Source organism: Choloepus didactylus, chromosome 21 (genome assembly GCF_015220235.1).
Source record: "Choloepus didactylus isolate mChoDid1 chromosome 21, mChoDid1.pri, whole genome shotgun sequence".
Lineage (NCBI taxonomy): Eukaryota > Metazoa > Chordata > Mammalia > Pilosa > Megalonychidae > Choloepus > Choloepus didactylus.
In genome coordinates, this window is record NC_051327.1 from 11,778,354 (window position 1) to 11,791,513 (window position 13,160).

Consider the following 13,160-nt stretch of genomic DNA (forward strand, 5'->3'; position numbering starts at 1 on the left):
CACTCCCTTTATCTGGTGTATGGATGGATGAGTAGAATAATGGGGACAAAACCTAAATGAAAAATAGGGTGGGATGGGGGAAGGGATCTTTTTTTTATAATTTTTCATTTTTTATTCTGATTCTGATTCTTTCTGGTGTAAGGAAAATGTTCAAAAATAGATTGGGGTGATGAATGCACAACTGTAAGATGGTACTGTGAACAGTTGATTGTACACCATGAATGATTATATGCTATGTGAATATTTCTCAATAAAACTGAATTTAAAAAAAAATGATGTTTTAAAGGTGTTCTGGTTTGGTGAAACTGCCATTATGCAAGTTATCAGAAATAGATTGGCTTTTATAAAGGGGATTTATTAGGTTACAAATTTATGTTCTAAGGCCATAAAAGTGTCCAAACTAAGGCATCAACAACAGGTACCTTCACTGAAGAAAGGCTAATGGCATCCGGAAAACCTCTGTCAGCTGGGAAGGCACGTGGCTGGTGTCTGCTTGTCCTTTGCTCACAGGTTCTGGTTTCAAAATGGCTTTCTCCAAAATGTCTCTGGGCTTCTGTCTCTCTTAGCTTCTCTCTCTCAGCTCCTGTGCATCCTTGCTTGTTTGTCCAGGGTGTTTCTCTCTAAGCATCTGTTCTAGTTTGCTAATGCTGCTGAAATGCAAAACACCAGAGATGGATTGGTTTTTATAAAAGGGGGTTTATTTGGTTACACAGTTACAGTCTTAAGGCCATAAAGTTTCCAAGGTAACACATCAGCAATCGGGTACCTTCACTGGAGGATGGCCAATGGTGTCCGGAAAACCTCTGTTAGCTGGGAAGGCATGTGGCTGGAGTCTGCTCCAAAGTTCTGGTTCCAAAATGGCTTTCTCCCAGGACGTTCCTCTGTAGGCTGCAGTTCCTCAAAAATGTCACTCTTAGTTGCACTTGGGATATTTGTCCTCTCTCAGCTTCTTCAGGGCAAGAGTCTGCTTTCAACAGCTGTCTTTAAACTGTTGTTCATCTGCAGCTCCTGTGCTTTCTTCAAAGTGTCCCTCTTGGCTGTAGCTCCTCTTCAAAATGTCACTCACAGCTGCACTGAGTTCCTTCTGTTTGTCAGCTCATTTATATGGCTCCAGTGATTTAATTTAGAGGCACCCTGAATGGGTGGGCCAACATCTCCATGGAAAATATCCAATCAGAGTCATCACTCACCGTTGTGTGGGGCACATCTCCATGGAAACACTCAGAGAATTACAAACTAATTAACACTGATAGGTCTGCCCACACAAGATTACATCAAAGATAATGGCATTTGGGGGGGACATAAGACATTCAAACTAGCGCAGCATCTGAGGGTTCTCTTTTAGTTTCTCTGGGGCAAACTCTAGGCTTCATCTCTTAGCTTAGCATCTCCAAACATCCTTCTGTCTGCACCTCCAAGCGTCTGGGTCTGTGTTGGCTCCTGAGCTCCCATAATTACACCAGTAAACTAGTCAAAACCCACCCTGAATGGGCTGGGTCACACCTCCATGGAAATAATCTAATCAAAAGGTCTCTCCCATGGTTGGATGGGTCACATCTCCCTGGAAACAACCTAATCAAAAGATCCCACCCATAATAAGTCTGCCCCTGCAAGATTACATTAAAGAACATAGTCTTTCCTGGTGTACATAACAGTTTCAAACTGGCACAAAAGGATAGATAACAATAGGGAAAATTGAAAATGATTGTGTGTTGAATGAAAAAAGAAAAGGATACAGAGCTATTTAGAGAGCATGGTTTCAACTCCATTAAAAATATTCATACTGAAGAAAAAAGTTCAGAATAAAATGCCCTAATATTTTAACAGGGTAACATTATTGGATTATAGATAATTTTTCTTTGTACATTTTGGGGTACTTTTCATAATAAGCATAGATTAATTTGTAACCTGAAGAGTGCCACAAGTCCTGGCAAGCTCTGGTCTTTTTAGGGGCAGGCTCCTTCTTGACCCTCCCCACATGAGGCTGACCCCCGTCCCTTTGCCCAGTTGGTTCCAGAGCTCCTCAAGATGAAGAGGAACTGCCTGCAGCTGGGTGCCCTCCTTCCCTCTTCACTCATCATCTGCCCAGAAGGGTCAGCACACAGAATGTTGGCTTCTTTTATAGAGAGCTGCTCCAGTGATCTTCACTTTCACACATATTCAAATCTGATTTGAAGATCCTCCTTCAGCCTTCAGTCAGCCCCACAGAGCCTTTGGCCAGGATGGGCTTTCATCGTTACTTTCTGTTTTAATTTGCTTTGATTTTTTACTATTGGGGAATTTTCCATTAGCTTTAATCCATCCGGCATGTTAAAATCAATTCGGCTTAATGTGGATGTAAAATTTGGGGACAGATGAACTCTGTTCTAGTTCCTAAATTCTTAGAAATGCCCCCAGCTTTCTGATTGCCTTGTGCTAACCTTAGCTCAGAGAAGAAATTATTACTTTATTTATTTTTATTATTAATAGTATTAATTAATTTTATTTTTCATGAGTCTGGATATTTTGGTCTTTGTCCGTATAATTTCCCCACCTGATAAGTTACGGAAACATTCCTCTTTCAGGAGGCTAGACTCCAGCTAGGGAAGGAGTCAGCTTTATTTTCTAATTAAAGGTGTGATTTAGGCCATGAGGTAATGAAAAAATGGGAACATGAGGGTACCTGAGATGCATTTACCTCCCAGCCTTGAGCTCTAGGCCTTAGAACCGTTTTTCCAATGCTGTCTCCTGCCTGTCCCTGGGGGTTAATGGTGGCTCATGCTTTGGCAAGATGGCAGATTGGCCAAGGTGAGTCTGTGGATGGGGAACAAAGAGCAGCTTATCATTTACAAGAACCGCATGGAACACTCGTTTCTAATCACAGGTCACAGATGCAGTGACTAGTCATGAGTGATACCCATAGTTATGTTCTCATGGAAGGATGGTCACCATTGCCAGCTGTGTCCTTTCTCAGGGCACCTTCCAATAAGGGCCCTGTCCTCCAGCCAAGGGCCCCAGAGTCCCCAGGCTCAGTCCCCTTCCCCCTCCCTTGCCCAGGCCATGCCCAGGCCGTGCCCTCCGCTGGAGCACCCTCTCTTCTGCACTGCTGCCAATTCTAACCCTCTCCAGCTCTCTTAAATCTCACCTCCTCCCTGTATGTTTTCCCAGTATTTTCTGTTTCACTTTTCCTCTCCTCAAACTCCTATACGTATCGCCTTTTTCCTCCTCAGCTAAATTTTAAGCCCCCTAAAGTCCCCTGGGAAACAAGACTCCTTTTAAACAAACACACTAATAAATACCTTAGATAAATAAACACATAAATACGAGAAATGTCCCCAAGACTGGGATCTGCTCATGGGGTGGCTCTTTTTGTTCCCATTCTAGTGATCAGAGTAGTCAAGTCTGAACCTGTGGTAGAAGCACAATAAATGAGCATCCCTTGAAATGAATGCAGTCACAGCTCAATCTTCTCATACACTTTGTATTTTAAAATAATTTCAAACCTACGGGACAGTTGCAAAAATAAAACAAACTCATAGAGAACTCCAACATACCCCACACCCAGATACCCAGACCCACCAACTTTTAACATTGTGCCACATTTGCCATCTATCCATCCATCCATCCATCTATCCATCCATCCATCCTCCATCCATCCATCCATCCATCCATCCATCCATCCATATATCTACCAGTCTATCTCTTTTCTAAACATTTGAGAGTAGGTTGTATACATCATTCTCCTTGAACACTTAATACTTCTGTGCAGTTTCACTAAGAACAAGGATATTCACTTATGTAGCCACCACAAGTACAGTTATCAAGTTCAGGACATTTAACATTGATATATAACTTACAGTATATATCCTAATTTTGTCATATGTCCTAAAATGTCCTTTAGAGCATTTTCTCTTCCATTATTAAATTCAGTCCAGTATCATGTTTTGCATGTTTTGCATTTAGTCATCAATGTTTCTTTAGTCTTTTTCTCTATTTTTTAAATTGTGGAAACATATATATACAACATGAACTTTCCCATCTCACCCTCTCCCAAGCATACCATTCAGTGGGATTAAATCACATTCACAGTGTTGTGCTACTACCCTCATTACCAGAACTTTCCCATCAACCCAAACAGAAATCCTGTATTCATTATGCATTATCTCCCCATTCTCCCTTCCCTTCCCTCCGGTAACCTGTAGTCTACTTCCTGTCTCTATGTATTTACATAGTCTATTTCATATAAATGGAATCACACTATAGCTGTCCCTTTGTGTCTGACATTACACTCAGCATGATGTCTTCAAATTTCATCTAGGTGGTAACATGTATCAGAGCTTCATTCATTTTTATGGCTGAATAATACTCCATTGTAAGTATATACAATGTTTATCCATTCTTCTGCTGATGGACATTTGAGTGGCTTCCACCGTTTGGCTCTTGTGAGGTAAGGGTGCCATGAACATTAGTGTACAGGTATATGCTTGAGTCCCTGCTTTCAGTTCTTTTGGGTATACACCTAGAAGTGGGATTGCCATATCATTTGGCATTTTTATGTCTAACTTTTTGAAGAACCTCCTAACTTTTTCACAGTGGCTGGACTATTTTATATTCCTACCAACAATGTAGTAAGGTTCCAATTTCTCCACATCCTCACCAGCATTTGTTATTTTCTAGGCTTTCTAGTGGGCGTGAAGTAGTATCTCATTATGGTTTTGATTTGCATCTCCCTAATGGCTAATGATACTGAACATCTTTTTATGTGCTTATTGGTCATTTGTATATTTTCTTTGGAGAAATATCTATTCAAGTCCTTGCCCATTTGTTAATTGAGTTTTTTTTTTTTTTTTTTTTTTTGTCTTTTTGTTGTTGAGTTATAGGAGTTCTTATATATTCTGGATAATAAATCCTTTTCAGATATATGGTTTCCAAATATTTTCTCCCATTCTGTTGCATTGTCCTTCCACTTTCTTGGTAATGTCTGATGTGCAGAAGTTTTTAATATTGATGACGTCCAATTTATGTATTTTTTCTTTTGTTGCTTGCACTTTTGGTGTAATGTCTAAAAATCCTTTGCCTAATAGAAAGTCCTGAAGATATTTCCCTATGTTTTCTTCTAAGAGTTTTATAGTTTTAGCTCCTCTATTTAGGTCATTGATCCATGTACAATTAATTTTTCTATTTGGTGTGAGGTAAGGCTCCACTTTCATTCTTTTGCATGTGGATATCCACTTTTCCCCACACCATTTATTTTGAAGAGACTGTTCTTTCTCCATCTAATGGACTTGGCACCCGTGTCAAAAATCAGTTCTGTTCCATTGGTTCATCTGTCCTTGTGCCAGTACCATGTTGATTTGATTACTGTAGCTTTGTAATAAATTTTTAAATTGGGAAGTATGAGCCCTCCAGCTTCCTTCTTTTTCAAGATGTTTTTGGCTATTTGGGATCCCTTGCCCTTGCATAAGAATTTGATGATTAACTTTTCCATTTCTATGAAGAAGGCTATTGGAATTTTGATTGGGATTGTGTTAAATCTGTAAACTGCTTTGTGATTCAATTCTTCTAATCCATAAGCATGGAATATATTTTTATTTATTTGGGTTTCTTTCCTTTATTTCAGCAATGATTTATAGTTCTCTGCATATAAATCCTCTGCATATTTGGTTAAATTTATTCCTAGCGTTTGCTCTTTAAGTTGCTATTGTAAATGGACTTGTTTTCTTGATTTCCTTTTTGGATTGCTCCTTGCTGGTGTATAGAAACACCATTGATTTTTTTCCATTTTTTTTAAATTGTGAACTTTAACATATATACATAACAGTAATAACTTTCAATGTACGATTCACACGTAGTTAGAGAGCAAATCTCAAAGAATATCATGGGTCATAGATTCACAACTTCAGCCATTTCCATTATTGTAAAATGTAGTATACATACAGAAAGGTGTCATCTCTTGATGTACAGCTCAACAAGCAGTCATATAGGTAATTTCAAAAATTGTTGTGGGTTACAGTTCCACAATTTCAGTTCTTTCCTTATTTTGCAATACAAGGTATATACCTTTGCTTTCAAGGCACCATTCAATGAGCAGCTATAGAGCAAATCCCAAGGGATGTTATACGCTACAGTTCCATTCCTGTCATTTACCTCTGTTCTAGTTTGCTAATGCTGCCAGAATGCAAAACACCAGAAATGGATTGGCTTTTATAAAGGGGTTTGTTTGGTTACACAGTTACAGTCTTAAGGCCATAAAGTGTCCAAGGTAACACATCAGCAATCAGGTACCTTCACTGGAGGATGGCCAGTGGTATCTGGAAAACCTCTGTTAGCTGGGAAGGCACATGGCTGGCATCTGCTCCAAAGTTCTGGGTTCAAAATGGCCTTCTCCCAGGATGTTCCTCTCTAGGCTGCAGTTCCTCAAAAATGTCACTCTCAGTTGCTCTTGGGGCATTTGTCCTCTCTTAGCTTCTCCGGAGCAAAAGTCTGCTTTCAATGGCCGTCTTCAAACTGTCTCTCATCTGCAGCTACTCTCTCAGCTTCTGCGCATTCTTCAAAGTGTCCTTCTTGGCTGTAGCAAGCTTGTTCCTTCTGTCTGAGCTTATAGAGTGCTCCAGTAATCAAGGCGCACGCTGAATGGGTGGGGCCACGCCTCCATGGAAATTATCTCATCAGAGTTATCACCTACAGTTGGGTGGATCACATCTCCATGGAAACACTCAAAGGATTCCAGTCTAATCAGCACTAAAACATCTGCCCCACAAGATTGCATCAAAGAACATGGCTTTTTCTGGGGGACATAATACATTCAAACCGGCACAACCTCCTTCCAGCCATTCCAACACTCCAGCATCCCCAAATATATATATATTATTATATAAAGTTCCAGTATTCATAGACCTTTGTTCAATCTTACCTTGTTTGTTGCTCCTCCTTCCTCTCACTTAATTTCTTTCTCCATCTTCAGGGGTGTCTAGGCAGTGAACACCCTAACTTCTTCATATTGAAAGGGGATGTCGACAGTATGGGGAAGGGGGCTATATCTGATTGTTGATCTTAAAGAGGCTGTTGCCTCTGGGTTTTAGGACTTGTCTGGTATAGGAACACTCTGGTGGATTTAAGTTTCTTAAAGATAAAACTTAATGAGTGCATCTTTTATAGAATCTCAGATAGGGACCTAGATATTGGGGACTGCTTTTGGTAAGGGCATGGCATGCTGTGGCCAGTTAGGATGTCTGGCTGGAGCTTGCTTAAGAGAAACCTCCAGGATAGCCTCTTGACTCTATTTGGGATCTCTAAGCTACTGTGACCTCAGCTTGTTACCTTACTTTTTTTCCCCTTTTGGTCAAGTAGGCATTTTCAATCCCTCACTGCCAGGGCCAGGCTCATTCCTGGGAGTCATGTCCCACCTCACCAGGGAGATTCATTCCCCTGGAAGTCATGTCCCTTGTGGGGGGAAGTTAATAAATTTATTTGCGGAGTTGCGCTTGGAGAGAGAAAGGTTGCATCCGAGTAACAGAGAGGTTGCCTGGAGGCTCCTCTTAAGCTTAATTATAGGAGGGCTCAGCCTCCGATTTACACACCATTGATTTTTGTGTACTCATCTTGTACCTAGTCACACCACAACAAATAACCTAGGAGTGAGGATCTCTTAACCCTTTTAAAAGCACACCAAGGAAGAAAGCCAGTTTAAATACAGGAATTATGCAAAGTAGTGGTGCATTCTCCCCACCCCATCTCCATTTTTCCCAACAATGTGGCCGGTCCCCTGCAACGTTATTAAATGTGGGAAAGCTTCTGAGTTCCTCTTGTGTCCTCAGACTCCTCTTCCTAGCACATTTCTCTCATCCTTGAGGGCCCTGTCCCCGTTGCTGTCTGAGTTTTCACTCGGTGTTCTCTAAGTACTGAAACCAATTAGTTGTATTTGCAGACTGATTGATTATAATTGAATTGGAACTCATTCACACTAAAACCCTCACCGGGATTGAACCAGCATTTTCTTTGAAATTGTCATTCTATCCTTCTTTTCCTAATAGTACTTTCCAAATCACCTTTCTCCAAACACAAGCTGTGTTTCCACCTGCTAACCTGGGATCACTCAGGTGCTCTGTACTCAGTGCGGCCAAAATCCCACTTCCCTTCACCTCCTCCAAAGCCTGCGCTTCTTCCTGAACTCTCTCCCAGTTAGTGTCATCACTACTTACCCCATCACACAAACTAGAACTCTCAGCCCGTCTGCCCCAACACCTAAACTCTCCCTAAGTCCCATCCACTCAAGCTCAGAAAGCCTCTTGGACCCATCTCCTTCCTTCCATGTCCTGAGCTGAATCAGGCTCAGCTCCAGACCCATGAACTTAAACGTTTGTGACAGCCCCTGATGGAGGCCCTGCCTCTTATCTCTTGCCACTCCATTCGTAGCCACCCTGCTCATTTTTAAAATTTAAATCTCATAAATTTTAATTTTTAATTTAACATTAAAAATATTTGAACTTAAAAAAAGTTTTTAAATCCAAAGCCTCCAGAGGCTCCCTGTGACCCATAGCAGGTTGGCAAACTCAAAACATAAAGGGACAGAAAATATATATTTCAGGCTTTGTGGGCCACACGGTCTCTGTTGCAATTACTTAATTCTACTGTGGTAGCATAGAAGCAGCCACAGGCAAAATGTAAACAAATGAGCATGGTTGCACTCCAGTAAAACTTTATTTACACAAAGAGGTGGAGGGCTGCGACTCTTTGAAGTGTGAATAGCAATGTTAATGGTCTCTAAATATTCACCTTTTGCCTGAGAGAAGGTGGAACTCCCTTCTGACTCTCTTTTGCCCTTGGTTCAGTCCCTGCCCTATTGTTTCCTCTAAATAAAGACCTGCAGGCTTGAATCTGATATTTTCTGGTGCATTTGCACTGGTATTTAAAAATTGCCTGCATCTGTCACCAGTTCTGCAATTTCTCAATGAGGTGTGTCAACAGCATGCATCTTCTTCATTAATAGAGGCTCCACTTTATGCAGTTGCAAGTCCACTTTCTTTCTAAAGATACATTTCTGGAGACTAAACAGATTTCGCATCTCACAGGGATTGAGAAAGGAAAAGCTGTTCTTCATTACCAATTTGAGGCTGCAAATTAGTGCTGTAAATTACAGCTGATTCTTCGAAGCCAGAACATCAGCCAACGGATATTGACTTTGGCTGGTGTCTGGGCTTCATCTGAAGCACATTTTATTCGAGTGGCCTGGGACGTGAGTCTGCTCCTTGTGGTAGCCGTGTCTCCACCGTGGCTTCTGCCTGGACTGGTCCTTAAGGAACCATTACAGAGCTCAGGTCTTGTTCTCAAGGGCACTGGGTGTGCAAGCAGGTGGTCCTCAGTGGTGGCTGCAGATATTTTTAAGAAAAAGAGTTACTGGCACAACAAGAAGTAAATCTCTTGGGCTGCAGGATAGGAATCATTTTGAGCCAAAGCCCCGTTTGGCTCAAGACCATCGGTGGCACTTTGGAAGGAGAGGCACGGATCCCTGTGGGAATGTAGCCTTTGATTCCGGAAGATTCCATATGCAGCAGATGAATTCTTCCTTTCTGCAGACGCATCTTAACCATGTTTTATTTCATACTTCGCATTATGACAATTGCACTGACTCCTGTCCCCAGTACAGAGGCCCCTTCTGGGGCCTTCCAAAGAAATCTTGGATGTGAGAGAACTTCCATACCGGTGCCTCATGTCTACATGTTGGGTGAGACTGAAGGGTAAAATTGATGTGAAAACCAAAAGTGCAGCATGCTCAAGGAACTCTGAAGCACAGGGGACTTCGGCCAAAAGAGGGAATAAATTCCAGTGAAAAGCACACATCCTTACTGGGTTGTTCCTGAAAACTTGATCTGTAGCCCCCGCTTCCCAAGGACGGGACACCGGCCAGTGGCTGCGGCTGGAGCCCAAGGCAGAGGAAGCCTGCCTGTTCCAGTGGCTCTGCTGCTTTTATGGGCATATTTCTCACACCCTGTTCTGCTAATAAAAATAAACCGAGGCTCACATCACACGTCTCTCAGCCTGCAAGACCCATTTCCTTCTAATGAGCCACTGGTTTGCCCGGGCTTTCCCTACCCCAGAGAGATTAAATCTCCAGAGACTCCCATTATGGATTTCTAGTTTCATACATTTATTTTCCTCTCTGCTGTTTTGAAAGAAAACGAAGTTAGTATGCTTTTTCTGCCTCTGCAGATACACACAAAATTCCCTACCTGGGAGCCGGAAACCAGATAGTCTATGCAAAAAAGAAACAGATGGGTTTGTCCTATTTAATCCAGGGGCCACAGAAATCAGAAATGTGGCAACAGAGCCCTGAGCTGGTGTGTGCCTGCTCTGCTCTGTGCTGAGCTGGGGCAGGGCTGGGTGGCTCTGTCCTGCAGATTGGGGACACACCCTATGAATCCCTTCACAGTGGGGCAGTCTGGGGGTGCCCCCCATCTAAGGTCCGACTTGCCATATCCAGTAGCCCAGTGGTGAGGCTGCTGTAGTAGAGACCCCGGCAGCCAGCTGGGCTGGGTGGGGCTGGGGCTGGGGTGGGAGAAGAATAGCAGAGCTGCTAAGGTCTTCATTTCTCAGCAAACCCCTCAACAAGGCCCCTCAGGAATGTCCAGCTGAAGGAAACAGCTGAAGTCCATCAGTAACATCTAGGGTAGACCTGTCAACAGAAGAGGCCCACCCCGTCAGGGTTACATCAACAGCCAAGAGACTTCAGGATTGACTCAGAAGGCATGGGAAGTGGAGACACTGCCTTGGGAATGGTGTGGTCCAGGGAATGAGAGGGGCCCAGGCTGCTGCTGGCTGCCCAGAGACCCCCGGTGCAGACCCAGGCCTCATCTGACATTTCCCTCTGTTGCATGGAATGTGCCAGCCACAACATAAAACCCTACTATAGAGGCTCGAGGAGGTCCCACCCAGAACCCGTTCTTCAGATAGAGGAATTGAGGCTGCGAGAGAAGCCTGCTCAGGTTCACAGGGCAGAGCCAGGATGGGACGCCCCGTGGGCTGACCCCCACTTCAGGATCCCTGCCTCTGCCTCCTCCCAGTGTTGGCATCTGGGGATCTTGACTCGGGCTGAGTGAGGCAGGGGCCTCCGCTCCAGTGCCCTGGAGCACCATGTGCCACGACTATGAATTGAGCAGAGGCTCCCAGCACTTTTCGGACCACCTGACACTTGCTAGGAAAACAAATGGCAGTTTTAGTTAAGCTTGGGTATGTTTCGTTGACGGGAAAAACTTCAAACTGCAGACAAACCCCTTGATTCCAAATTTGGACTGGACCGAAATTTGTTTCTGTACCATCAATGGGAAAAAGTTTGAACAGCAAATTAAATAGGGTATGCAAGAGAACCCAGGCTTCCTGTTCTCTGAAACACTTTAACGATGCCATTGGAGCCACAGCCAGGGAGCAGGAAAGTACCTTAGGGACCGCTGCAGCCAACCCGGCTCATCTTACACACGAACAAACTGAGGCCCCCGGGTTTGGCCAGAGACCTAATTAGCTGTTACCCCTGGCCAGAAGCCAAGGGTCCCAACTCAGAAGCTGGTCTCTTCGCTGCTGGAGCCCACATTTATTCAACAAAAGCATTCCGTGGGCTGAGCTAGTATTGGTAATGAATTTGCTAGTAATATAGGATCCTTATCTATTCAGACCCAGCATCCATTCAACAACTATCTGTCTAGCGTCTCCTTTGGGGTGCGGGTGGGGAACACATGAAGATGAATGAAATGTATGAGGAGCTTACAGCTCAGTGGAGAAGCCAAGATTGAGACCCCATTCATGGCATTCCAAGTTGGAATGTACTAGGTCCACGTGAGAGGAATGAATGAACGGCTGAATGGTCAGCAGAGATGGAGATGACTTTGGCTGTGGTGGGCAAAGGCATCTTTGTGGAATCCATGGTCCCTGGTTTGGCCCTTGAAGGTCTGATGTGATTTCAGCAGGTTAAGAGGACAGGAAGGTGTTCCAGTTGGTAGCACTAGCATGGGATAGTGTCGGAGGCTGAATAAAGACCCCCGAAGGTGTCAGGTCCTCATATCTGGCACTTGGAAACAGAGTCTTTACGGATGTGATTAAGTTAGGGATGCTGAGATAATCTGGGTGGGCTCAAAATGCCATTACGAGTGTCCTTATAAGAGACCAGCAGGGGAGATTTGATATACACAGAGCTGAAGGCTGTGTGGAGATGGAGGCAGAGAACAGAGTGATGGGGCCACCAGCCACGGAATGCCAGCAGCCACCAAAAGCTGGAAGAGGCAAAGAACACATCCTTGGTTTCATCCTGGTGAAACCAATTCCTGATTTATGGTCTCCAGAACTGTGAGGAAATAAAATTTCTGCTGTTTTCCTCCAAACAGTTTGTAGTAATTTGTTATAGCAGCCATAGGAAACTAATGCTGATATGAAAGTGCAAAGCTTGTTTGAGAACTTGTTGGTAGCTCAGGGTATTTGCTGGGAACATATTCAGATATTTAGAGAAGTAAGTAAGAAGACTAGACAATGGTTTGAGGCCAAGTTTTCTTGTGTAATTAGTTTGAAGAGCTAATGAACGTTTTCTGCATTAGAGTGTAGTGTTTTGGGTGAGCCATCGTGCTTGGTAAACCATTTTTGTTTCTCTGTGCTACTTAATACCATGCTCCTCATATAATAGGGTGAATGCTCATTGAATGGCAAGATGGATGTTGGTGGCTGCCATACCTGGGCTTGTGCTGAGCTGGGTTTATTGATGAAAAGTCAAAGTTGAGCAAGATCTGATGCTCAGGTCTCACTGATGAGCCTCTCCTTTTCAGACCATAATCTCAAATCCCCATATTTTGCCTCATGGGATTGTGACTTGTTAGGAAATGCACAGCCAATGCAGGACCTTGCTGCATGACTCTGGTGACTCTGGGTGGAATTCAGGGCAACTCTGGTCTGGGGTAAAAAGATGGGAGAACACCTGCTGAGTAAAATGAGCCTTACTGATAGCAAAGTCAAGTTCTCCGCCAGCTCTAAGAGAAAGTGATTAAAGCTGCCTTTTGGCTTTTATGACACTCTTATTGATCTGAGGTTGTTTATAGCCATAAAACAACTGCAAATTAGAGAAATGAAATAAAAACAGCAGGATACTTCACTCCCATCCTCCTATGAGGTTGAAAAAGCTTCCTGTACAGCTCTTGCAGCAGCAG

At 43.3% G+C, this 13,160-nt stretch overlaps 1 protein-coding gene across 5 annotated transcripts in view; it reads left to right on the forward strand.

Moving 5' to 3' along the window:
• Positions 1-13,160, forward strand: part of CALN1 (calneuron 1) — a 494,531-nt gene that overhangs the window by 172,556 nt on the left and 308,815 nt on the right. The gene's annotated exons all lie outside the window — the stretch shown is intronic.